General features: G+C 40.6%; 1 long non-coding RNA gene across 1 annotated transcript in view; it reads left to right on the top strand.

The window, feature by feature from the left end:
* Positions 1-20,023, top strand: part of LOC125936081 (uncharacterized) — a 39,166-nt gene extending 19,143 nt beyond the window's left edge. The window contains exons 2-4 of the long non-coding RNA XR_007461923.1: positions 18,109-18,236; positions 18,896-18,998; positions 19,457-20,023. This is a non-coding gene — a long non-coding RNA (uncharacterized LOC125936081). The remainder of the gene's footprint in view (positions 1-18,108; positions 18,237-18,895; positions 18,999-19,456) is intronic.
* The last annotated feature ends 7,169 nt before the right edge of the window (positions 20,024-27,192 follow it).

The following is a 27,192-nucleotide window of genomic DNA, read 5'->3' on the forward strand; positions in this document are numbered from 1 at the left end:
ATTTTACCTTTGGTGTGTACCACTGTTCTTTTAATCTATGAAATTTGTTCTAAACACACCCAAGCTCTATAGCTATTCCAGAAATTTTGGTACTTTGTGTTTTCATTTTTATTTTGTTCAAAATATTCTCTAATTTCCCTTTTGGTTTCTTCTTTGTCAAAGGAGCTATTTATAAGCATGTTGTTAATTTCCAAATATTTGGTTGTTTCCAGATATTCTTATGATGTTAGTGATCTCTAGTTTAATTCCATTGTGACTAGAAAACATAGTTTATGGAATTTCAACCCTTTTAACTTATAGGCATTTTTCTGACTCAGAATATAGTCATTTTTGCTTAATGTTATGTGTGTTCTTGAAAGGAATGTGTATTTTGCTGTTGTTCATCAGAATGCTCTTTGTGTGCCAGATTCAATTTGTTCATGTATTGCGTATCCTTCACTGAGCTGTTCAATTACCGAAAAGCTGTTGAAGTATTCAGGTACAATTGTGGGTTTGTCTAATTCTCATTTCATTTCTATCAGTTTTCACCTCATTGTTTTGAGGCTCTGATATTAAGTGTACACACACTTAGGTCTGTTACGTTCTCTTGATGGATTAATTGATTTATTATTAGAAATAGACCTCTTTATCTGAAATATTTCTTATCCTGAAGTCTTTTCTCTGTGTTAATGTAACCACTCCAACTTTCTTTTGATTAATGCTTTCATGATCTATCTTTTTTGCATCCTTTTACTTTTATTTATTTTTTTTTTTTAATTTTTTTTTTCATCGTTTTTTTATTTATTTTTTTGGGACAGAGAGAGACAGAGCATGAACGGGGGAGGGGCAGAGAGAGAGGGAGACACAGAATCGGAAACAGGCTCCAGGCTCCGAGCCATCAGCCCAGAGCCCGACGCGGGGCTCGAACTCACGGACCGCGAGATCGTGACCTGGCTGAAGTCGGACGCTTAACCGACTTCGCCATCCAGGCGCCCCAACATCCTTTTACTTTTAATTTACCTGTGCCTATATTTTTAAAGTGGGTTTCTTATAGGTAGCACAAAATTGGTTCTTACTTTTTTATCCTGTCTCACAATCTTTGCTTTTAGTTGAAGTGTTTAGATTGTTTACATTTAATGTAATTATTGATATGGCTGGGTTTAAATCTATGACATTGCTGTTTGTTTTCTATTTTCCTCTATTTTCATTCTTTCTTCCCTTCTTTTCCTACATTCTTTTAATGACTCCATTAGATCTTTTTGTTGGCTTATTATATATACCTACACTTTGTTTTGCTATTGGCAACTCTTAAGTTTATATTATACATTCTAGATCTTAGCCAAAAGGCCGAGAAGCGATTATATTATACATTCTTAACTTACCACAGTCTACCTACCTTCAGATGAAATTATACTGCTCATGTATGGGGTAAATAATTTCTGTCATGTTTTGTACTATCATCGTCATGTTCTACTTCTATATATGTTGTAAATCCCAAGGTATACTGGTATTATTTTTGTTTTCAATAGACAATTTTATTTTAAAGAGATTAAACAATGGGACACTGTATTTTACTTTATTCCACCTATTCTCATTACAGACACTCTTGATTCCTTCATGTAGATCCACATTTCCACATAGTATTATGTTCTGTCTGCTTGAAGAATTTCCTTTAGAATTTCTTATAATACTGCTCTACTGTTAATGAATTTTCTCAGATGTTGTTTGTCCGAAAAAGCGTTCATTTCACTTCATCTTTGCAAGATACTTTTTTGGGCATAAAAATATAGTTGACAGATTTATTTTCTTCTGGTTTGCATAGTTTCTAACATGAAATCCTCTATCATTCTTATTTTGTTTCCCTGTACATGTGTCTTTTTTTTCTCTTCTGGCTGCTTTTAAGAATTTTCTTTTATCAGCAATTTTCAGCAATTTGCTTGTTAAATGCCCTGGGTTTTTTTTCTTATTTATTTATTTATTTATTTATTTATTTATTTATTTATATTTTTTAATATATGAAATTTATTGTCAAATTGGTTTCCATACAACACCCAGTGCTCATCCCAAAAGATGCCCTCTTCAATACCCATCACCCACCCTCCCCTCCTCCCACCCCCCATCAGCCCTCAGTTTGTTCTCAGTTTTAAAGAATCTCTTAAGCTTTGGCTCTCTCCCACTCTAACCTCTTTTTTTTTTCCTTCCCCTCCCCCATGGGTTCCTGTTAAGTTTCTCAGGATCCACATAAGAGTGAAAACATATGGTATCTGTATTTCTCTGTATGGCTTATTTCACTTAGCATAACACTCTCCAGTTCCATCCATGTTGCTACAAAGGGCCATATTTCATTCTTTTTCATTGCCACGTAGTACTCCATTGTGTATATAAACCACAATTTCTTTATCCATTCATCAGTTGATGGACATTTAGGCTCTTTCCATAATTTAGCTATTGTTGAGAGTGCTGCTATAAACATTGGGGTACAAGTGCCCCTATGCATCAGTACTCCTGTATCCCTTGGGTAAATTCCTAGCAGTGCTACTGCTGGGTCATAGGGTAGCTCTATTTTTAATTTTTTGAGGAAACTCCACAGTTTTCCAGAGCAGCTGCATCAGTTTGCATTCACACCAACAGTGCAAGAGGGTTCCTGTTTCTCCACATCCTCTCCAGCATCTATAGTCTCCTGATTTGTTCATTTTGGCCACTCTGACTGGCATGAGGTGATATCTGAGTGTGGTTTTGATTCGTATTTCCCTGATGAGGAGCGATGTTGAGCATGTTTTCATGTGCCTGTTGGCCATCCGGATGTCTTCTTTAGAGAAGTGTCTATTCATGTTTTCTGCCCATTTCTTCACTGGGTTATTTGTTTTTCGGGTGTGGAGTTTGGTGAGCCCTTTATAGATTTTGGATACTAGCCCTTTGTCCGATATGTCATTTGCAAATATCTTTTCCCATTCTGTTGGTTGCCTTTTAATTTTGTTGATTGTTTCCTTTGCTGTGCAGAAGCTTTTTATCTTCATGAGGTCCCAATAGTTCATTTTTGCTATTAACTCCCTTGCCTTTGGGGATGTGTCAAGTAAGAAATTGCTATGGCTGAGGTCAGAGAGGTCTTTTCCTGTTTTCTTCTCTAGGGTTTTGATGGTTTCCTGTCTCACATTCAGGTCCTTCATCCATTTTGAGTTTATTTTTGTGAATGGTGTGAGAAGGTGGTCTAGTTTCAACCTTCTGCATGTTGCTGTCCAGTTCTCCTAGCACCATTTGTTAAAGAAACTGTCTTTTTTTCCATTGGATATTCTTTCCTGTTTTGTCAAAGATTAGTTGGCCATACTTTTGTGGGTCTAGTTCTGGGGTTTCTATTCTATTCCATTGGTCTATGTGTCTGTTTTTGTGCCAATACCATGCTGTCTTGATGATTACAGCTTTGAAGTAGAGGCTAAAGTCTGGGATTGTGATGCCTCCTGCTTTGGTCTTCTTCTTCAAAATTACTTTGGCTATTCGGGGCCTTTTGTGGTTCCATATGAATTTTAGGATTGCTTGTTCTAGCTTCGAAAAGGATGCTGGTACAATTTTGATTGGGATTGCATTGAATGTGTAGATAGCTTTGGGTAGTATTGACATTTTGACAATATTTTATTCTTCCAACCCATGAGCACGGAATGTTTTTCCATTTCTTTATATCTTCTTTAATTTCCTTCATAAGCTTTCTATAGTTTTCAGTATACAGATCTTTTACATCTTTGGTTAGATTTATTCCTAGGTATTTTATGCTTCTTGGTGCAATTGTGAATGAGATCAGTTTCTTTATTTGTCTTTCTGTTGCTTCATTATTAGTGTGTAAGAATGCAACTGATTTCTGTACATTGATTTTGTATCCTGCAACTTTGCTGAATTCATGTATCAGTTCTAGCAGACTTTTGGTGGAGTCTGTTGGATTTTCCATGTATAATATCATGTCATCTGCAAAAAGTGAAAGCTGAACTTCATCTTTGCCAATTTTGATGCCTTTGATTTCCTGTTGCTGTCTGATTGCTGATGCTAGAACTTCCAACACTATGTTAAACAGCAGCGGTGAGAGTGGACATCCCTGTCGTGTTCCTGATCTCAGGGAAAAAGCTCTCAGTTTTTCCCCATTGAGGATGATGTTAGTTGTGGGCTTTTCATAAATGGCTTTTATGATGTTTAACTATGTTCCTTCTATCCCGACTTTCTCGAGGGTTTTTATTAAGAAATGTGCTGAATTTTGTCAAATGCTTTTTCTGCATCGATTGACAGGATAATATGGTTCTTATCTTTCCTTTTATTAATGTGATGTATCACGTTGATTGATTTGTGAATGTTGAACCAGCCCTGCATCCCAGGAATGAATCCCACTTGATCATGGTGAATAATTGTTTTTATATGCTGTTGAATTCGATTTGCTAGTATCTTATTGAGAATTTTTGCATCTATATTCATCAGGGATATTGGCCTGTAGTTCTCTTTTTCTACTGGGTCTCTGTCTGGTTTAGGAATCAAAGTAATACTGGCTTCATAGAATGAGTCTGGAAGTTTTCCTTCCCTTTCTATTTTTTGGAATAGCTTGAGAAGGATAGGTATTATCTCTGCTTCAAATGTCTGGTAGAACTCCCCTGGGAAGCCATCTGGTCCTGGACTCTTATTTGTTGGGAGATTTTTGATAACTGATTCAGTTTCTTCGCTGGTTATGGGTCTGTTCAAGCTTTCTATTTCCTCCTGATTGAGTTTTGGAAGCTTGTGGGTGTTTAGGGATTTGTCCATTTCTTCCAGGTTGTCCAGTTTGTTGGCATATAGTTTTTCATAGTATTCCCTGATAATTGCTTGTATTTCTTAGAGATTGGTTGTAATACTTCCATTTTCATTCATGATTTTATCACTTTGGGTCATCTCCCTTTTCTTTCGAGAATCCTGGCTAGAGGTTTATCAATTTTGTTTATTTTTTCAAAAAACCAACTTTTGGTTTCATTGATCTGCTCTACAGTTTTTTTAGATTCTATATTGTTTATTTCTGCTCTAATCTGTATTATTTCTCTTCTGCTGCTGGGTTTAGGATGTCTTTGCTGTTCTGCTTCTATTTCCTTGAGGTGTTCTGTTAGATTTTGTATTGGGTATTTTTCTTGTTTCTTGAGATAGGCCTGGATTGCAATGTATTTTCCTCTCAGGACTGCCTTCGCTGCATCCCAAAGTGTTTGGATTGTTGTATTTTCATTTTCGTTTGTTTCCATATATTTTTAAATTTCTTCTCTAATGGCCTGGTTGACCCATTCATTCTTTAGTAGGGTGTTCTTTAACCTCCATACTTTTGGAGGTTTCCCAGACTTTTTCCTGTGGTTGATTTCAAGCTTCATAGCATTGTGGTCTGAAAGTATGCATGGTATGATCTCAATTCTTGTATACTTAGGAAGGACTGTTTTGTGACCCAGTATGTGATCTATCTTGGAGAATGTTCCATGTGCATTCGAGAAGAAATTATATTCTGTTGCTTTGGGATGCAGAGTTCTAAATAGATCTGTCAGGTCCATCTGATCCAATGTATCATTCAGGGCCCTTGTTTCTTTATTGACCGTGTGTCTAGATGATCTATCCATTGTTGTAAGTGGGGTGTTAAAGTCTCCTGCAATTACCACATTCTTATCAATAAGGTTGCTTATGTTTGTGAGTAATTGTTTTATATATTTGGGGGCTTCCGTATTCGGTGCATAGACATTTATAATTGTTAGCTCTTCCTGATGAATAGACCCTGTAATTATTATATAATGCCCTTATTCATCTCTTGTTACAACCTTTAATTTAAAGTCTAGTTTGTCTGATATAAGTATGGCTACTCCAGCTCTCTTTTGACTTCCAGTAGCATGATAAATAGTTCTCCATCCCCTCACTTTCCATCTGCAGGTGTCCTCAGGTCTAAAATGAGTCTCTTGTAGACAGCATATAGATGGGTCTTGTTTTTTTATCCATTCTGATACCCTGTCTTTTGGTTGGCGCATTTAGTCCATTTACATTCAGTGTTATTATAGAAAGATATGGGTTTGGAGTCATTGTGATGTCTGTAGGTTTCATGCTTGTAGCGATGTTTCTGGTACTTTGTCTCACAGGATCCCCCTTAGGATCTCTTGTAGGGCTGGTTTAGTGGTGACAAATTCCTTCAGTTTTTGTTTGTTTGGGAAGACCTTTATCTCTCCTTCTATTCTAAATGACAGACTTGCTGGATAAAGGATTCTTGGCTGCATATTTTTTCTGTTTATCACATTGAAGATTTCCTGCCATTCCTTTCTGGCCTGCCAAGTTTCAGTAGAGAGATCCGTCATGAGTCTTATCGGTCTCCCTTTATATGTTAGAGCACGTTCATCCCTAGCTGCTTTCAGAATTTTCTCTTTATCCTTGTATTTTGCCAGTTTCACTATGATATGTCATGCAGAAGATCGATTCAGGTTACGTCTGAAATGAGTTCTCTGTGCCTCTTGGATTTCAATGCCTTTTTCCTTCCCCAGATCAGGGAAGTTCTCAGCTATTATTTCTTCAAATATACCTTCAGCACCTTTCCCTCTTTCTTCCTTCTCTGGAATACCAATTATGCGTAGATTATTTCTCTTTAGTGCATCACTTAGTTCTCTAATTTTCCCCTCATACTCCTGGATTTTTTTATCTCTCTTTTTCTCAGTTTCCTCTTTTTCCATAATTTTATCTTCTAGTTCACCTATTCTCTCCTCTGCCTCTTCAATCCGAGCTGTGGTCATCTCCATTTTATTTTGCAGCTCATTTATGGCATTTTTTTAGCTCCTCCTGGCTGTTCCTTAGTCCCTTGATCTCTGTAGCAATAGATTCTCTGCTGTCCTCTATACTGTTTTCAAGCCCAGCGATTAATTTTATGACTACTATTCTAAATTCACTTTCTGTTATTTTGTTTAAATCGTTTTTGATCAGTTCATTAGCTGTCGCTATTTCCTGAAGATTCTTTTGAGGAGAATTCTTCCATTTTGTCATTTTGGATAGTCCTTGGAGTGGTGCAGAACTGCAGGGCACTTCCCTTGTGCTGTCTTGAATAACTTGCGTTGGTGGGCGGGGCTGCAGTCAGACCTGATGTCTGCCCCCAGCGGTGATGCCCACCGCTGATGTCTGCCCCCAGACCTGATGTCTGCCCCCAGCCCACCGTCAGACTGGTGTGTACCTTCTCTTCCCCTCTCCTAGGGGCAGGATTCACTGTGGGGTGGCATGGCCCATCTGGGCTACTTGCACACTGCCAGGCTTGTGGTGCTGGGGATCTGGTGTATTAGGTGGGGTGGATCGGCAAGGTGCACAGGGGCGGGGGGGGGGGCAGGCTCAGCTCGCTTTTCCTTCGGTGATCCACTTCAGGAGGGGCCCTGCGGCACCGGGAGGGAGTCAGACCCGCTGGAGGGATGGATCCACAGAAGCACAGCGTTGGGTGTTTGTGGGGTGCAAGCAAGTTCCCTGACAGGAACTGGTTCCCTTTGGGATTTTGGCTGGGGGATGGGCGAGGGAGATGGCGCTGGTGAGTGCCTTTGTTCCCCGCCAAGCTGAGCTCTGTAGTCCTGGGCTCAACAACTCTCCCTCCCGTTGTCCAGATGTTGACTTATAACCTTCCAGATGTTAAGTCCCGCTTGCTGTCAGAACACACTCCATCTGGCCCCTCCGCTTTTGCAAGCCAGACTCAAGGGCTCTGCTTTGCCTGCAGGCTGTCCCTCCACCCGGCTCCCTCCTGCCAGTCTGTGTAGCATGCACCGCCTCTCCGCCCTTCCTACCCTCTTCCGTGGGCCTCTCGTCTACACTTGGCTCCGGAGAATCCATTCTGCTAGTCTTCCGACGGTTTTCTGGGTTATTTAGGCAGATGTGAGTGGAATCTAAGTGATCAGCAGGACGCGGTAAGCCCAGCATCCTCCTACACTGCCATCTTCCTAACTCTTATTTAGTCTAAATGCCTTGTTGCATTAAAAACATTTTTATTTTCCTTGGAGTCATTGAGCTTTTTGGATCTGTGGTGATATATATTTAATCAGATTTGGAAAGTTTTCAGTCATTATGTCTTTAAATATTTTTCCATGCCCCTCCCTCTTTGCAGGATTCAAATTATACATTCGTTAAACTGTTTGATATGCTCCTATGGACCACTGAGACATTGCTCATGTTTTTCAATCTTTTTACTCTCTGTGCTTCATTTTGGATAGTTTCTGTTCCTGTCTTTTACTTCAGCACTAATTTACTATTAATCTCATCCAATGCATTTTCTTTTTGCCATTTAAGATTTTGTATTTTTCCATCGTCAGAAGTTTCATTTGGATGTTTTATATCTTCTCATTCTCTTTCTGTTGTGGTCATGTTTTCATTTACCCTCTTGAACCTATGAAGCAGTTTTTAATAGTTATTTTAATATCCTCACTTGCTATTTTTATCCTATCACTCATTTCTGGGTCTGTTGATATTGATTGTTCTCTGGAAATGGGTTGTATTTTCCTGCTTCTCTTTACATTTGGTGATTTTTTTTTCAAGATTTCTGATTTTATTACTATAGTAGTGTTTTATTATTTAAAAAACCCTGTTTATTCTTTAAAAACTTTTTCTAGTTTTATTGATTTATAATTGACAAATAAAAGTTGTAAATACTTAGGTTGTACAATATGGTTTTTAAAAGATGTACAATGTGATAATTTAATATATGTACATCGTAAAATGATTAGCACAAACAAGTTAGTTAACATATCCATCGCCTCACATAGTTGACCTTTTTGTGTGTGGTAAGAACACTTACTCTTAGCAAATTTCAAGGATACAATACAATACAGTACTATTAACTATAATCACCATGCTGTAGATTAGATCCCCAGAATTTATTTATCTTATAACTGAAAGTTTGTACTCTTTGCATGTCTGGTAATTTTTTATTTGATGCCAGACATTGTTGATCTTATGTTGTTGGATACTCGTTTTCACTGTATTTTTTGAAAAAATAGTATCAGGTTTACTTTTTTTCTGGCATGCAGTTACATTTCTTGGTATTAGTTAGATCTTTTTCAAATTTGATATTAAGCTTTGTTAGAGTAGATCCAAGGCAGCCTTTGGATCAGGTTAATTTAGGCAATGCCCTTCAGATGACTCTATCTGATGTCATTTATATTATGAGATCTTTAGGGGCGCCTGGGTGGCTCAGTCGGTTGAGTGTCTGACTTCTTCTCATCGTTCATGGGTTCAAGCCCCATGTTGGGCTCTGTGCTGACAGCTCAGAGCTTGAAGCCTGCTTCAGATTCTGTGTCTCCCTCTCTCTCTGCCCCTTCCCTGTTCATACTTTGTCTCTCTCAAAAATAAATAAACATTAAAAAAATTTTATATTATGAGATCTTTGTACTTTGGCTTGTGGCAACCTAAGCTATTGTCAGCCCGTAGTAAACTTTGAAAGTTGTTCAGGCTGCTACTTTCTGAAGATTATTTCACTAGTGTCAGGCAGTTTTATCTTATGCACCTGTAGATTAGTACTCACAGAAACTTAAAGGATCCCCTTTGAAGATCTTTGGAGTTCTCTCTGAGCAGCTCCTTTCTCTCTGATACTTTTTTCTGCAAATTCTAGTGACAGCAGCCCTTCTGAACTTATTTCTGTCTTCTCAGATCATCAAGATCACCAGGACTTTTGGAACCTTTGCCCTTGTATTGCAGCCTGGAAATTGTCTTAGACAGTATTCTAGGGCAATTATAAGGCTCACCACATTTGTTTCTCTTCTCACAAAGATTATGGTCTGTTCTGCCTTTTGTTCAATGACTAAAAAAATATTTTATATATTTTGTCTGATTTTCTTCTGATTTTATTGAGGTGAGATGGTAAATCTAACCCCTGGCACTCCATTATGTTTGAAATTGAACGTCCTATATCATTACTTTTTAATTCAAAAATACTGTCAAGTAAGTATTATATGTATATGTTTTAAAGCATTAAATATATATAAAAGACTTATAATAACAGACATCATTTCCCTGTTTCATGCCTTCCCACCTCAGTCCCACTATGTAGAGATAACTTCTTTAATTAATTAGCTTTTCTCTTTATAACTAAACCCATATTTATAAACAGTATGCATCTACCAGTTTCTCATTTATTTCTTACATTGTATATTAACTTCCTGTTATAGCAGGACAGGCTTTAGCTTTTTTATATCATCTCTCAATTTCCCACCTTCCATCTTCCCAATTAAATTGTATCATAATTTTTACATAAGTAATCAGTGTTATACCATTATGACTATGTAAGTTGCTTATTTCAGAACTGAACAGTACTATAATTCCATTTTATGTCTGTATCAGTTTTTAAATCATTCTCCAAGTTTATAATTGCTTAATTTAATTTCACTTACTTATTTTTTTAAATATGAAATTTATTGTCAAATTGGTTTCCATACAACACCCAGTGCTCATCCCAATAGGTGCTCTCCTCAATGCCCATCACCCACCCTCCCCTCCCTCCTACCCCTCATCAACCCTCAGTTTATTCTCAGTTTTTAAGAGTCTCTTATGGTTTGGCTCTCTCCCTCTCTAACTTTTTTTTTCCTTCCCCTCTCCCATGGTCTTCTGTTATCAGGATCCACATAAGAGTGAAAACATATAGTTATCTGTCTTTCTCTGTATGGCTTATTTCACTTAGCATAACACTCTCCAGTTCCATCCACGTTGCTACAAAAGGCCATATTTCATTCTTTCTCATTGCCATGTAGTATTCCATTGTGTATATAAACCACAATTTCTTTATTCATTCATCAGTTGATGGACATTTAGGCTCTTTCCACAATTTGGCTATTGTTGAAAGTGCTGCTATAAACATTGGGGTACAAGTGCCCCTATGCATCAGCACTCCTGTATCCCTTGGCATATTTTGTCATTTTTTCTTAACCTTTTCCAAATGCTCTATTTTTAAAGATATTATATCAAGTCCCCTCACCCTTTTCATTAGAAGTGACCCTCCTGGGGTCTTCTGTGATGCTGGGAAGTTACACATTTGTTGCCCTGGGGTCTTCCAACCCCATTTTCCTAAATGTATCTATTGCTTCCTGTTTTCTATGTCATCATCCTTCTTGGTTTACTCTCTTTTTGGTTAGAGTATATCCTTTTGTATCTTCCTCGTAAATAGAGACAATTTGGGATCAAGAAATGCCTGAAGTAACTTTGTTCCACTGTTAATTCTGATGGCTAGTTTGTGTGCAAAATTTTAAGTTAAAAGTTTTCAATAGAATTTTGAAGGCTTGGTCCATAGTCTTCTGTCATCCAGTATTGTTAAGGAAAAGTCTGAAGCCATTATAATTCTGATTTCCTCTTTGTAATTTTTTTTCCATTTTAGAATATCTTATAATTTTTTCTTTACCCCTGGTCCCTGAAATTTCATGTTCATGAACTTTTAATGTGTTTTTTTTTCCCATTTATTTAGATAGCCTGTGGGTTCTTCCAATCTAGAGACGTCCTTGAGAATGTAATAATACCCTTCTTCTACTCCCTCTCCCTAATTTTCTCTGCTTTTTCTTTCCATAGCTCCTATAATTTGTAGGATAGAATTCTTGGATTTATCTTCTCTTAGATTTTTTTTTCCTTTCCATTGGTCTCTTTGTCTTTCATTCTATTTTCCTTCAGATTTTTTTGCACTTTATTTCCAAGCATTTTATTCAAGTTTTTAATTTTGGCAATAATATATGCTAACTTACAAGAACTCTTTCTTAGTAACTGAGTGTTTTCTGTTTCCTACTGTTTAATATATGTGTTTTCTCCTATGTAACTGAGGATAATGATTTGGGGAAAATGTTTTCTTGTGTCTTGGATCTCTGTTAGATAAGGTGTTTTTTGTTTGTTTGTTTAATTTCTCACTTTCATGTTGGAGATTTTCCTCAGTTTAGTGAGCCTTGTTTGTTTAAGAGTAAGACATGGAAACGTGAGTGTGTGTGTTCAAGTAAGAATGTATATGGGTGTGGATGGTGATGATGCTTTTCAACTGATGGGCTTCACTTTCAGATACTTGGACAGTTAGCTGGTCATTTTATTGGTGCTTCCCAAATGCCAGGAAAGAGACTTCCAAAGGCCACAAGGGAAGTGACCACCTATAAGCATTCTGCCTGTAGGGGTCTGAATGGTGGGAACAAAGGAGGACTTGGTCCTTTCACTTCATTTTACAGGCTTGCAATTTATCTCTTTGTCATTATTCCTGCCCTCCACCTCTGAGGTATCTCTGAATCCTGAGTTTCTCCTGCTAATTTTGCCAAAGAAGAAAACTCAGATCTTCTGCCTAGGAAAGAAGTAAATAGGCTGGGTACCAGAGACATTGATCTAGGTGTTCTGGCTTCACTGAATTCTTAGCCTTTTCAGGGTTTTATGGAGATTACTTCCTTTTCTTGTCCCTCCTCTGGCTTCCTTCACACTGCTAAGTCAGTAGCTATTCCTTCAAGTTTTAGTCTTCTAAAAATTTATTAAAATCTTATATGCTGGAGTACCTGGGTGGCTCAGTCAGTTAAGCATCTGACTCCATCTCAGCTCAGGTCATGATCTCACAGTTCGTGTGTTCGAGCCCCGCATCGGGTATACATGAAGGTGAAGGCTGCTTGGAATTCTCTCTCCCTCTCTGTCTGCCCCTACCCCACTTGTGCTCTCTCTCTCTGGCTCCCTCCGTCTCTCTCTGTGTCTCTCAAAATAAATAAATGAACAATAAAAAAATAAAAGCTTATATGCTGATACCCCTTTTCCCATGCTCCATGTGGTTTTAAAGAATTATTCTTTTTATCATATTAGTGAGAGCACAGAATGAAGAAGAAATAAACACATGGTAACAAACTACCATCTGTAACCAGAATTTTAGTTTATGTAATTTTTATTGATATTGCTATAATGAGCACTTCTTTGTGCCTGTAGCATTTTTTTCTCCTTTTGCATTTATGGATTAGTATAGGACCAAAATCACAAGAAATTAGATTTAAATAATTAGGGGGATGCTTTATCCCATATTTCTGAAGCTAAGGAGAGCTGTAGAGAGAATTCAAGGCCGATGGGAAGGGAGATTAAGAGCTTTGTGTCATGTGTTTTCATCTTTTTAAAAATGAGTTTATTTGTAAAGTGACAGAACTGTGAATATCTTGGACTTGGGGTGAATCTACAGCACTTTTATTTGAGAAGTAAGGAGCTATACTCAGTAGCTTCTTCAACATCAGTTCTTTGCCTAAGGCAGGCCCTGTTGGCAACCTAGAAGACTTAACTCCCTAAGGAAATGAAATCTCCATTGGAAAACCCAGGGCATTAGCTCTGAAGGCCAGATGTTTTCTAGGGATTGGGATTGCATATGCCCAAGTCCCCTACTTTTCCCAAATCCCAGCCCCAATGGATCATGAGTCTGTGGAGAATGAAGAAGGAGCTTGCAGACACTACCCAGCAGGTAGGAGCTGTTCCACGAGTGCTCTATGTCGGGTGGGACCAGCTACCTGCACAAGGCTTCCATCAAATGAAAGACCCCTCTCTTTAGTTGGTTAACCATGGGCTCTAGGCCTTAGCTCATTGAACTGGATCTGTAGCAGAAGGCTCCTTCCCATTGTCAGCAGTAGCTGGTTTCTCAGTGCCTGGGGCCAAGCCAGCAGCAGGTGGCTCTGGGCTCCCAGACTAGAGTAGGAACTGAATGACTTGTCTCATTTCACCCTAGTACCTCCCTTGGACTACAAGCTCTTCCAAATGTTTATTTCTTACATTCCTCCCGCAAGGCCTCATATAGTAATGTGAGTACAGTAGAGGCACTAAGAAAATGCCTATTAGCTAAAAATTAGTCCAAAGAGGAAGGCGGTAAATAACAGCTCCTCCCATTCACATAGAGTTTTACACTTTTCACAACTCTTTTCTGGGCATTGACTTGTCTGTCCCTTACTGCAGTCCTGGGAAGTTCTTAGAATAGTGAATAGTGTCTTTCTTTCCTAGATGAGTTAACTGAGGCCTAGGTTAGTCACAGTTTGTCCAAGGTCAGACAGCTAATCTATGTCAGCAGCAGGACTCTGTCCCAGGACTTTTGACTTCAAATCCGGAACTAATTTCAATGTATGGTATGGTCTTGGAAAAATAATAGCAACACTGGATGTGGGAGTACTGAGAAATGTCCATGATAAGAAATATCCATGAGGGGTGCCTGGGGGGCTCATCACTTAAGCATCCGACTTTGACTCAGGTCATAATCTCAGTTTGCGGGTTTAAGGCCCACATGGGGCTCTGCGCTGACATCTCAGAGCCTGGAGTCTTGCTACTGATTCTGTGTCTCCCTTTCTCTCTCTCTCTGCCCCTCCCCTGCTTGTGCTCTTTATCCCTCTCAAAAATAAATAGATATTGTTTTTAAAAGAGAAAGAGAATATGCTAATTTCTAAAAAAACAAAAACAACAAAAAAAGAAATCTCTATGAAATCATATTATGTTATAGCCAGACTCCTGAGTCTGCTTTCAAGGGTTTTTATAATCTGAGTCTGTCATTGGATTGATTGATGGGTTTCCAAATTGTTATCACACTAATTAGTACATTCATTCATTCATTTACTTTAAAAAATATATATTAGTTGCTTACTTTGTGTTTAGTGATATTTGGTAGCCAGAGAAAAATACTGACTAGACCATGATATACAAGTTCAGCATAAAGTATAGGATGTAATAGGCAGTATATAAATTTCCTATTGCTAGTGTAGCAAATTACCATAAACACAGTGGCCTGAAACACCCCCAGTTTTTTTTATCTTACAGTTCTGGAGGTCAGAATTTTGAAATGAGTTTCACTGGGCTAAGACCAACGTGTTGGGAAGGCTGTGTTCCTTCTGGAGGCTCCAGGGAAGAATCCATTTCTTTCCTTTTCCCAGCTCCTATGGCCTTCTACATTTCTGAGTTCATGGTCTTGTCCATCTTCAAATCTAGCAATGACTGGCTGAGACATTCTCACAATGCCATCTCTCAAGTTCTGGCTCTTCTGCCTTCCTTATTTAAGGAAACTTGTGATTACTTTGGTCGCACCTGGATAATCAAAGATAATTAAGGCCAGCTGATTAACCACCTTAATTCCATCTACAATCTTAATTCTCCCTTTCATGTAACATAACACATTCATAGGTTCTGAAGGTTAGCATATAGATATCTTTGGGGATCTACTACAGATAGTAAGAGATCTTAACCCGGAAAAACAATAACGTTGTTAATTCCAGGCATCGTGCATGCAAGCATCAAATGACTTTCATAGGCCATAAATATATGAGGAAAGCCTTATCCTGGGTTGGAGTGATCAAAGAACTCTTCATATTAGGCTGGGAAGCAAATAAGCAATGTCTCAGGGGTAAGAATGAACACAAGAGAGTCTCAGGCACAGGTAACCAGATGAAGACAGCATTTTGAGTGCATGAATCTGGTTCTGGTATATCCATGGGCCTCATTTGATTATTGCTGAATTTGTCCTTCTCTATTTTAAAGAAGAAAGCTGAGGTCTAGGGAGTTTGAATGCCTTATGAGAAAGTTGGCGAAACTCCTGGTCAGATGGAAAGGGGGGTTTTCATGGTTCTAGGGAGAGAAAGAAGCTGCAACTTTTGCCACTGCCCATGAGTTTTCTCAGTAAACCAAAATCTCTGGAATTATTTCCAGAAAAATTCCTAAAATTAGCTCTTTCTGTCTTTGCTCCTGATCATCTTCTCTTATGGAATGTGCATTTTTCAGAGCCCATTGCTCATGCCCCTTTTCAGTTGCAGTTGGTGGTAGTGGTGATGGTGGAGGGTGGTTCTGGAGCAGAGGTTGAGTTAAAGGGAATAGAGCTTCTCTTGGAACATTTTGGGAGTCTTTTTGTTCCAGTATTAGGTTACTATTCAGGTCACATTGGGTCTTCAACTTTGGGCCTTTGCCTAGAGCTTTAGCTTCATTTTTAGTTGCTCATTTGGGAAATGTGAGGCAGCACAGTACAGAAGACAAGCACAGTGAGGAGAGGCAAAAAAGCTCTTTCTATCTCTCTGTTGCTAGCTAACCCCAAAACTGTAGGCAAGTCATGTTTCCTAGTCTTAGTTTCCCCACCTGTGAAATGGGTTAATTTGGCATGGTAAGCCTTTGAGTTCTGAAAGTCTGTATTCATTATTGTAGGACTTAGATAAATAGAGGTCAGAAGTGGATCTGGATCCACCAATTAAGTTCACCTTCCCATTTCCCTGATTTTATGCTTTACTTTCATCATGTGCTTTAGGTCTCTTCCTCACCTTGGTTTGGCAACCCTTTCATTGGAAATGCCCCAAAATATGTGTCATCGGATGGCTCTCATTCATTAATCCCTCCATCCATTTATCATCCAACAATTAAGTATCTATTTTTACAAGGTGTACAATTCCATTTTCCAAAGCTTTCTTGTTAGGTAGGAAGACCCAGGCTTATTGAATCATGGACATCTGAGAATGTCTGAGTTGGAAGGACATTAGAAACCATCAAGTTCAATAACTTTCTTTTTACAAAGAAGGAAACAAAAGCCCAAAGAGATGAAATAATTTGCCTATGGTCACATGGCTAGTAAATGTCAGAACTGGGAATAAGAATCAATTTTCCCGTCTTCCAGCCCAGTTCTCTGCCTTCTCCCTCCATTATCTACCACATTAACTGATTTGAAAACAAAGCTGTAATGAGTCCTAAATTATTTTCTTCTTGAGCACAAAGAATTTTTAATTGGGGAAGGATGTGCCCAAATTTGTGATGAGAAACAATTATCACAGCCTCAGTGGAATTACTGGGCCATGGCCCATTGTTTCAGCAAAGGCATTTTATAACAGGAGGAAAAAGAAGATGAAGAGGGAGAGAATGCTGTTCTTACTTGTTCTCAAAATCTTTTGTCTCCCAATTAAGCTGTGTTTGTTTGCCAAACATGAGCCTAGTAAGTTGCATAGCCCAAGCAATTCCAACTATCTACCCTAATTCCTCACTATTGCATTTGGTAGCTGATATCTCAGCTATGTTTCATTGCCAAACTGTTTGAATTGACCTCAGCTGAGTTCTGTCTGAAAAAGGAGGTCTTGGGTACAATGGTTCCATCTTCTCTGGATCCAGTGATCCAGGTAAGCATCTGCCTTATTTGTCTTTAGACCAGGCCACCCACCCCACACCACATGGAGCCAATGAAAGTCAGAGATCAGCCTCACAACTGCAAGCAGGGCAATTACCTTTGACCTCTTTATTAATTTCTGCTCTGATGTTTTATTCTTTTTTTTTTTTTTTAATTTTTTTTTTCAACGTTTTTTTTTTTTTTTTAATCTATTTTTGGGACAGAGAGAGACAAAGCATGAACGGGGGAGGGGCAGAGAGAGAGGGAGACACAGAATCGGAAGCAGGCTCCAGGCTCCGAGCCATCAGCCCAGAGCCTGACGCGGGGCTCGAACTCACGGACCGCGAGATCGTGACCTGGCTGAAGTCGGACGCTTAACCGACTGCGCCACCGAGGCGCCCCTCTGATGTTTTATTCTTGATTTTATTCTTGTTTCTACCAGAAACCAAATTTTTAGTCTCTTATTTTTGCTTTGTTTTGTTTTGTTTTGTTTTTAGAGAGAGAGAGAGAGAGAGCACTCAATCAGGGTAGAGGGGCAGAATGAGAGAGAGAGAGAGAGAGAGAGAGAGAGAGAGAATCTTAAGCAGACTTCATGCTCAGCACAGAGCCTGATGTAGGGCTAGATCCCACAACCCTGGGATCATGAGCTGAGCCAAAATCAAGAGTTGGACGCTCAACTTACTAAGCCACCCAGACGCCCCTAGTCTCCTATTTCTAGCTCCATTAAGTCCATCCTTTAACTTAACTAGATTTATTTGGTTCAACTCTTAGTTCTCCCTGGGTCGTGGATTACATTCATCCTCTGACTTACTCTATTCCTGGCCACTTTGGATTAAAGTCCAACCCAGTTTTTATTGGATTTAGTTTCCAGAAACCCTTTATCCTTACTCCAGCAACCACTCTTCCTGGCTCATCCCTGTTGGCTTGCCTTAGTCACCTATAAGGGGTACCTTGACATCCAGGCCACTGTGTCTATCCCTAGGACTCACTCAGATCTTTCCAGTTAACTGCCTGGATCTGACACTTGTATGTCACCTTCTCATTTCTCTGACCTTATGTTTTACTTTCAGAACCTGCTTTGGACCTCTTCTTCACCTTTGTTTGGCAAAGGATTCTTGGATCCCTTGTGCATTCCTGGATTCTCCACCATAGCTCCTCACCATCTCTGGGCTCTGCTTTGACATCATTGGTGAATTAGGTAAGAGACACTTCCTCTAGTCCCTTATACAACTCTTACTAGGACAAGTAATAGCTCCTTCATTCTCATGCCTTAGCTCCACTGCCAAGGAGGAAATATATAGAAATGACCAGTGATTTTCCCCTGGTACATTTAACTGAATGTTTTGAATCTCTTGTGTATTTGGGAACTTATACCAAGATACCTCCACAGATTCCTAAGGTTAAAAAAAAAAAGATTAAAGTTCAAGGGTAAAATTTCTCAAATTGGGGTTCTGTAGCTACCTGCCCCAAAGTCACCATAGTAAAAATATGGATTCCAAGCCATCACTCCAGACAAAGTGAATTGGGGGAGATTATTAGATTGATGATTAAGCACAACAAAATTCGGTAACTGATTTAATATCCCAGATTCCAGTTGGTATCTCACTTCAGCCATCCATCATAGTCAAAGGACACTCCTAAGTCTTGAAGAAGGGAGATTCCAGAAGTCACCGGACTATCAAAAAATAGTGATATTACATGTATCCACTATTTCCAAAGAAACCATCAATAAGTTTACTGGATACCTTCTTTGTATAGAACTCTGACCAGCCATAGTGGGGGATACTAGTTGACTAAAACACTCAGACTAGCCGTGACTCTAAAGCGAAGACACACATTTTCATTTGTGTCTCATAGAAAAGAGACAGTGTGGGGACAGCTTGCAACAAGTCTCACCTTGTCAGAGTGGAACTGTCAACTCTGGCAGCTAAGTTTATTTCGATGGCTGTGGCAAGTGAAGGTATGTATGGTGAAGAAAAAGTGGGTCACCATTTTGAGATCCAAAAGTTGACAAAAAATTTTATGTGAGAGTAAATCTCTATGGGAGGTACCTTTCAAATTAAGAGGAGCTTGTGGAAATGAAGTAAAGTCAAAATATGTAGAGTAGGGAAAAGAGGTGGATTATTGGAAGAATCTGCATAACATAGATTTTTGTAGGAAGCGTCCTCAGAAATCAAGTGGACTAGTGGTTTTCAAGTTTCTTTTTAGCGGTTGGACTCATTTGTCAAATAAAAGCTTATGCAGAAATCTAATATGTAAAACAGGTAAGTATAGAGAAGCTCTGGTTAAAGGGTGAGTGTGTGTATGTGTGTGTATTAGTCAGAATAAGCTAAGTTATGGGCAGTAAAAAAAAACCCTCGGGATATTTCAGCTGTTATAACAGAAGTTTTTCTTGTTCATGTTAAATGTCCATCATAGGTGGGCTTGGGATCAGCTCACTGCTTCACTCTAGAACCCAAGTGGATGAAGCAGCCACCATTCTGAGCATTGTCAGTTGCCATGGCAGAAGAAAAGAATCAACTCTGAAGAGTATTGCCTTGTTAATTAAATGCTCTTATTTAAAAGTGGCACACAGCACTTCTACTCAGATGCCATGGGTCAAAAACAGTCACACAGCCCTACCCCATCACAAAGGGGCCAAGAAGTACAATCCCACCATGTGCCCAGAAGGTATTTCCTAGTAAAAATGTTGGGTGGACACAACTATTGAGTACCGCAGTGAGCGTGTGTGTGTGTGTGTGTGTGTGTGTGCACGTGTATGTGTGTATGAGCTGTCCCTTGCTCCCGGTGTTCTCCCTAGATACCTCCAAGGAACTCCTAGACTCCTTGAAAACTATTTGAGTCAGTTCCCCTATTTTATAAATGAAACTGAGGTCAAGTTGCTTAGTTAAGGTCAAATATCAAAATCTGGGCCAGAGTGGAGCTCTCTTGGTTCTTAATCCATGACTCTTCTCATTTTAATTCAGAACATGGTGTGTGTGTGTGTGTGTGTGTGTGTGTGAGAGAGAGAGAGAGAGAGAGAGACAAAGAGAGAGAGACAGAGAGAGAGAGACAGAGAGAGAGACAGAGAGAGAGACAGAGACACACACAGAGAAAGGTAACTCAAGAGTTAAATGTAGATAAAGACTCATTCTGAAAGGAAATGTGAACTTGAGGAAATTTTCCGTGAAGCCTTGCCATGCATTCCAAGTGACAAATAGATGCAGTAAAGACATTATATTTGCTCTGATTACCCAGGGGATGCTGGGCAATATAAAGAGTTTTCGAAGAGAACAGCAATGATGATGAAACGTGGTATTTCTAATGCGGTGAGGAAGCCAAGCAGAAATCACCAACTTTGCTGAGACATGGGAGAAATACTCATGTCAAGATCACAAGTGAGGAGGGCATCAATTGATTTGATTCAAGCCAAGGGCATTGCACAGGGAACATTTATCCCACAGGATTAGGCAGTTCCATTGGGTTCAACAAACATTAGCAACCACCTACTTTGTTCGAAGCACAGGGTTCAGTGCCAGGGATCCAATGACAAATAGCACACAGTCAAAAGAAGAAATAGTGAGATGTGTACTTGAAGGTATGGAAGTAGTGGAAGATACAGGACTCTCAGATAATTAATATGTGTGTGGGCAGGGTAGTGGGGCTGGTGAAGGAAAAGCACATCTAGAATGGCTCCCAAGTTTCTCTTTGTCTAGTGTTTCTCACTGGGCATTTGGGACAGGACAACTCATTGGGCAGGTCTATCCTGAATGCAACAGGACATGGAATATTTCTAGACTCAGTGCTGCATTGTGACCACCCCCCAAACACATATACACCATTTCCATATGTCCCTGGGGTGGGAGCGGCTTCCCCTCTTTCCTGCCCCTCCCCCTTCGCAACTACTGACCCTTCATTCTCACCCTCCACACTGCAGCCAGAATAATCTCTCTTATCTTCCTAAAAATACAAATATCATCCCATCCTCTCTCCACCTAACTCCTTCATCGCCTTGGTAGGTGTAATATGAGGCTGCCCCACATCTGTCCCCTGACTGTATTTCCACCCTCGTTTCTCTCCACTTTCTTCCTTGTCCTTCATTTTCTCCTACTTATGCTCCAAACACACAAAACTGCTTGCAGTTCTCTTAGTGCCTAATGCTCTTTCCCGTTGCTGAGCTTTTGCAAGTGCTTTTCTCTTTGTCTGAATGGTCAGAAGAAACTGTATAGCCTAGTGCTAATAGCTCAGGTTCTGGATACATTATATGATTTGCCCTGCTTCAGTATTTAGCACCTGTAAATTGGACTCTGAATCTCATTGTCTTCTGTAAATGAGAGTAATAACAATAATTATAAGCCTGCATAGACTTATTCTGAGGATTAAGATAGTGCAAGTAAAGTACAGGCTAAACATAGATGCTAGCTACTACCATCATAGTTATGATTATGAATACTATCTTGATATTTCCCCTACCAGACTATAAGCTCCTTGAAGGTAGACACTTATTTATTTATTTATTTATTTATTTATTTATTTTTATTTCTAATTTTATTTTTTATTTTTTAAAATTTCCATCCAAATTAGTTAGCATATAGTGCAACAATGATTTCAGGAGTAGATTCCTTAATGCCCCTTTGCCATTTAGCCCATCCCTCCTCCCACAACCCCTCTAGTAACCTTCTGTTTGTTCTCCATATTTAAGAGCCTCTTATGTTTTGTCCCCCTCCCGTTTTTATATTATTTTTGCTTCCCTTCCCTTATGTTCATCTGTTTTGAGGTAGACGCTTACTTAAAGCAACTTTGTATTCTTAGTTATTTGCATAGTGCCTGGCAAATGGGAGGTCCTCCACCTATTTTTGAATGGATGGACTTAATTTAATCAGGAAAATGTTAAATTGTGCTCATTGAGTAATAGGCAGAAAAATGTCATGTATGTTTCAAGATTCCCAACTACCGTTTTTGAAAAAGAAAAACTTTTTTTTTCCCTTGAAAGGCATACTTCATTTATTTGGGAACTTCATCAGTATGAACCTGCTAGTTTCTTGATGGTGCCAGAGGAAAGGACCACACATTCTTTCACACTAGAGAGGAGTGTGGAAACTGGGGGAGTATGGGCTTCCAGTCAGCCCCAGTGGGTTCACATCCAGGCCCTGCTACTTTCTAGTTGCAGAACTTGTACTGGTTACCTAAGCTTTGTAGAGTGATTGTAAATCTATCAATCTTGTTGGATTTTTTAAAATGTTTATTCATTTTTGAGAGAGAGAGAAGGCACAAGTGGGGGAGGGGAAGAGAGAGAGAGAGAGAGAGAGAGAGAGAGAGAGAGAGAGAATCCAAAGCAGGCTCCAGGCTCAGAGCTATCAGCCCAGAGCCCAACATGGGCTTTGAACTCATGAACTGTGAGCTCGTGACCTGAGTTGAAGTCGGATGCTTAACGGACGGAGCCACCCAGGTGCTCCAATCTTGTTGGATTTATTTATATTAGAGCTAGTTTGCTTTAATCCATAGCTTACCATATTTCTGGCACTTCTTGGGTGCTCATTAAATGTTATTTCACCTTGAATTGCCGGGTGAATGTTTTCTTAGTAACTTGGAGGTGGGGATTCAAGGTCTGTGTGTCAGGGATCTTTGGTTAGCAAGGACACCCATTTGCTGGCTCCTATAAGTTTGTTCTCTCTCTCTCTCTCTCAGTTTCTGTTCTGCCTTCCCTAAGCATTTCTCCTTCATTCCTCTCTGTTCAGCTGGCTTTTTTGTGTACTCATCTACTTGTACATGAGCCATCATGGCTGCCCTAAAATGGTGGTTTCATCTCCTGACTGCACCACCATGCTCCCTCACTCCCTACTGCTAACAGGCTTAGGCTTTTGTGTTTCAATCACAGATTCCTGGGAGGGAGAATCTGATTGGGCTAACCTCTTTTCAATTAGCTTTGGCAGAAGTGGGCTGAGGGTGGTGGAAGAGGTGGCAGAATGCGCCTGCCAAGGTTGAGGTTTTTTCCAGGAAGAGAGGGTGGACACTTCTGATACAGTGTCCTGTCCTCTCAGGTTTTGTAGCCTTTCCGTATTCAGTGAAAGGGAGAGGAACAGGAAGGAAAGATAAGATTTTGTGACAGATCAAACGTGCCGTCATATCAACTAATTTTATTTTCTTCCTCTGGCTCTTGCACATGCTGCCTTCCTTATTTTTCATCTGTTTTGATATTGCTTTTGTTGTTTTTAACCTCTTCTGTGGTGCCACCAGGACCATCAGCTTAGTTTCAATGGGATCTGGGGAAGTCCTGTCACTTGCCTCGTCTTCCATTCCCCTTAATTCTGTTCTTCTCAGGTCACACCCTTGAAGGTAGTCAATGCTCAGACTGGAGCCTAACTGATCACATAATTAGGAAGAAAATGACATTGTAGATTTCAGCAACATCTAAGGCAATGGGAATCTCGTTCCCTTCCTATGACCCCCAGTGGTAGAGTCCCCACACCTTTCTTCCCCCATTATTGACCATGTAGATTATACCTTAATGTGTTTGATAGTCCTAAACCTGCAGTCATGACCTGTGGTCTCAGACACAGTCTGGTTAGGAGGCTGTGTTGGGAACAGGGTCTCCAACCCAGAGCCGGGAAGGTCTGGGGTTAATGTGAAGGAGAGAGGAGCTCCTCTATGCCAGGGGCAGAAACATCCAGAAGGAAGGGAGCTCATGCTCGGCTACAAGGCCATTAGGCAGGAAGGGCTGGGATGGCTAACAGTATCCTTTGAGCAGTATGAAAAGACTCCATCTTAAAAACCCAATCCTGAGGGTGAGCATTGTGTATTGCTTCTTGTTTGCTTTGTTTCTCAGATAGCTCTGATCAGGCAAGATTTATGGTTTCTCTTTTTCTTTCCTTTTCTTTTCTTTCCCCTCACCACCCCATCCCCAACATCAACCTGATGGCACAGAGCTTGAAAATGTTCAAGTTTAGGGTTGACTGGAATCAGATTTGTCTGAGCCCATCGGCTTCTGGGCTGCTTTTCAGGGAGGCCTGGAAAGATCCAGGAAAGCCTTGCCTGTGTCTGCACACAGATCCTTTGTAGTAGAGACAGAGATCTTTGTTCTCCATAAGCAACAGAGCGGCACTCTTGTTGGACCCTTCCTCTGAGTAGCACTTTATCATCCCTGAGTGCGCTGCCTTGCTTTAATGTCTGGCAGAGCATGAATTGTAAACACGTCATTAGACTTAAAGGCAGCCCTGAGATGGTAGCTAAAGGAGAACAGGCCCTGAAGAAAAGAGGAGTTTGGCTGAAAATGAGCTGCTGAATAATTTATCACGAATTGAAAAGTCAATACCTTAAGTGAGGCGTGGTGAAACTCAGGAACTTGGAGGTAAACACTGTGAGGATGTAATTTTTGAGAAAATATCACCAAAAGGAATGGCTTTGGGGCAGAAGCAGGAGACAGAGAGCTGGTGGCCAGGAACTGCGGCAGGGAGAGGGCACAAAAGGAGAAGTAGAGCAGAGCTTGCCTTCAAGGCCACTGCCTCTTAGTTGGAGGAGAGGCTAGGCCCGAAAGGAGTTGGGGAATGGTTGAGAACGAAATGAGCAGTGCTGAGGAGGAGTTCCAAGAAGACCTGAGCAGTGAGCCCAGGAACGCTTTCTGGAGGAGGCAGGACCCAGGCCTGGAAGGGAGGGTTTGGTGAAGGGAGAGGAGGTAAAGGGAACTTCATCAGACAGGCTGTGGAGGTGCAGCAGAGGGAAGCTGAAGAGGTTGGCGGTGATGCAGCAGGGAGAATGGAGATGTGTTCAAGCTTGGCATGGGAGCCCCTGCGGATTCTTTGGCAGGAAATTGACATTCATTCATTTATTCATGCTGTAGATTATCAGCATAGAATCGAATAGCTGTGTTCCAGATACTTCGGCTCAGGGATGTGCAGGCCACAGTGAGCACAAGACAGGCATGATTCCTGACCCCACGGAACTTACCTTCTAGAAAGGAAGGCAGATAAAGAATTGTAAGCACATTCATTGTGCTAAGTGTTCTGTATGCATCATCTCAATCCTTACTGAGAGATTAAGCGGTAGGTGAAATAATTATCTCCATTTTACAGGTAAAGAAACCAAGCCTTAGAGAGGTTAAGTAATATACCCAATGCAACCCAGCTACTAAATGGTGGAGCCACAAATCTATAATGCTATTATGCAGTTGTGATTTTGGCTAAATGTTTACCTGGGGAAGTGGATGGGGCCATGGACCAGTGTTGACACGTGATTTTGTTCAGGGGGTCAGGGAGGCTTTCTGGAAGAAAGAGTCAAGATGAAATCTGTAAGATGAGGTGCAGATGTGGTGAGGTTAAGAGTGGCCTAGTGGTGAAGAGGGGAAGGTACGAGAGGCCAGGGCTTTGAAAGCCTGTTGGGGAGGCTGGACTTTATCCTGAGAGCAGTGGGAAGTCCCTGGAGGGTTCTAAGAGGGGAGGGACGGAGTGTGTGTGTGTGTGTGTGTGTGTGTGTGTGTGTGTGTGTGTGTGTATGTGACAGGATCAATTCTGCATTTTTTAGGAGATCACTCTGGCTGCTTTACAGGGAATTGATTGGTGGGGCCAGGAGTGCAAGCTGCTGGAATAGTGAGGATGTTGAGAAACAGGAAATAAGTGAACCAATAAATGTGTCAAACCCTTGAATGGTTTATTCATAGGAGAGTCCCTCAGTCCCAGGCTCAAAGCCTTTTTTTTTCCCCACTTACATCCAATTCTAATAATTCAGCTGTTTGTTTCCCCCAATTTGTAGCAGATTATGAATAGGAACTTAAGAAAGGATTCAAGAATGTAGTGGGAAATTAACACTGGCAACTGAAAAGTGGCAGCTTGAATCTAAGGAAAGACATACCTTCTAAGTATTAAAATAAATCTAAATTGCTCAGCAGGTTGGATTATTCAATGGAAAGGCAAACAGCCCTACCCCAACCACATCTGCTTATTTCAGCCTTGCATTTGGTAACTTGGGAGATTAAATTGAATCAACAACAAAATGTGATATTAACCTCTCTTTAAAAAGTCAGGGGGAAAAAAAAGGATGATTCTACATTCCCAGCGGTGCTTGTGACTTGTTGAGTTGCCACTGGACTAATCCCAAAATGGCATCATCTTGAACCCTGGAGTCCAAGTCCAGCTCTGGGTTTCCCTCTGTGATAGTGGCCATCCTGAAGTCGCTAGAGTAGAGGGGCTGGGGCTTGGTCAAACCTTCTGGCCTCTCATCGGTACACCTGGCACATGAGCTGGGGCAAAATAACAAAGCAGTCATGATAGGCATGGTTCTTTTTCAGAAGCTTGGCTGGAGCATTTTCTAGACTGTTGCAGTCTTTGAAGGACCTAGAAAGGTCTCTCAAGGATGCTAGGGAACCTCCTCAGAGAAGCACAGGGTATAAATAGTCCCTCAGTAATTTCACCAGCATGGGCATGACTTGAGCCACTTACTGGGTCTCTCACTGGGCCCTTCACTGGCCCCTCACTGAGCCCCTCACTGGGCCCCTCACTGAGTCTCTCACTGGGCTCCTCACTGGGCCCTTCACTGGACCCCTCACTGAGTCCCTCACAGGCCCCCTCACTAGGCCCCTCACTATGCCCTTCACTGAGTCCCTCACTGGCCCCTCACTGTACCCATCACTGAGTCCCTCGCTGGGCCCCTCACTGGCCCCTCACTCAGCAACAGTGGGCCTTAGCCTTTATTGAGTGTGAGAGGTGTCTTGGCTGTGGAGACTTGGATTGGCTCTTCTCTGGTCTGAGACTGAAGCCCTCCAGGGCCCTCAGGCTAAGGTGGTTAGGAACCCTCCATCATCCCTGAGACTTGTACTTGACCTTTTGGTTTTGCTTGGGTGGTGAGATGTACTGCCAGGAAGACAGGTCGATGAAAGACTCCTGAAGAACTTCTCTTATTTCAGGTAACTTATTTTGTTGTTATTGTTAATTTAATAAACAGTCTGAAACCTGCACAAGAGTTGCCTGAGACATTCAGATTCCATTTGAGAGGCTCATTAGGAGAAAAAGCTTTGGTAGCAGAAAGTTGGGCAGTTCTGAGAAGGCAGCTCTGGACCTCAACTTTTTACTCAGTTAAGCCATTCTGGCTAGAAACCATGGCCATCAGAAGTAAGTCAGTTGGAGCTATGATGTCTCTTGCACAACCTTTGCTGGAGTTTTAGGTGTATTTTTTTGTTGCTATGA

This window comes from Panthera uncia, chromosome D1 (assembly GCF_023721935.1).
Source record: "Panthera uncia isolate 11264 chromosome D1, Puncia_PCG_1.0, whole genome shotgun sequence".
In the NCBI taxonomy this organism is placed as follows: Eukaryota; Metazoa; Chordata; class Mammalia; order Carnivora; family Felidae; genus Panthera; species Panthera uncia.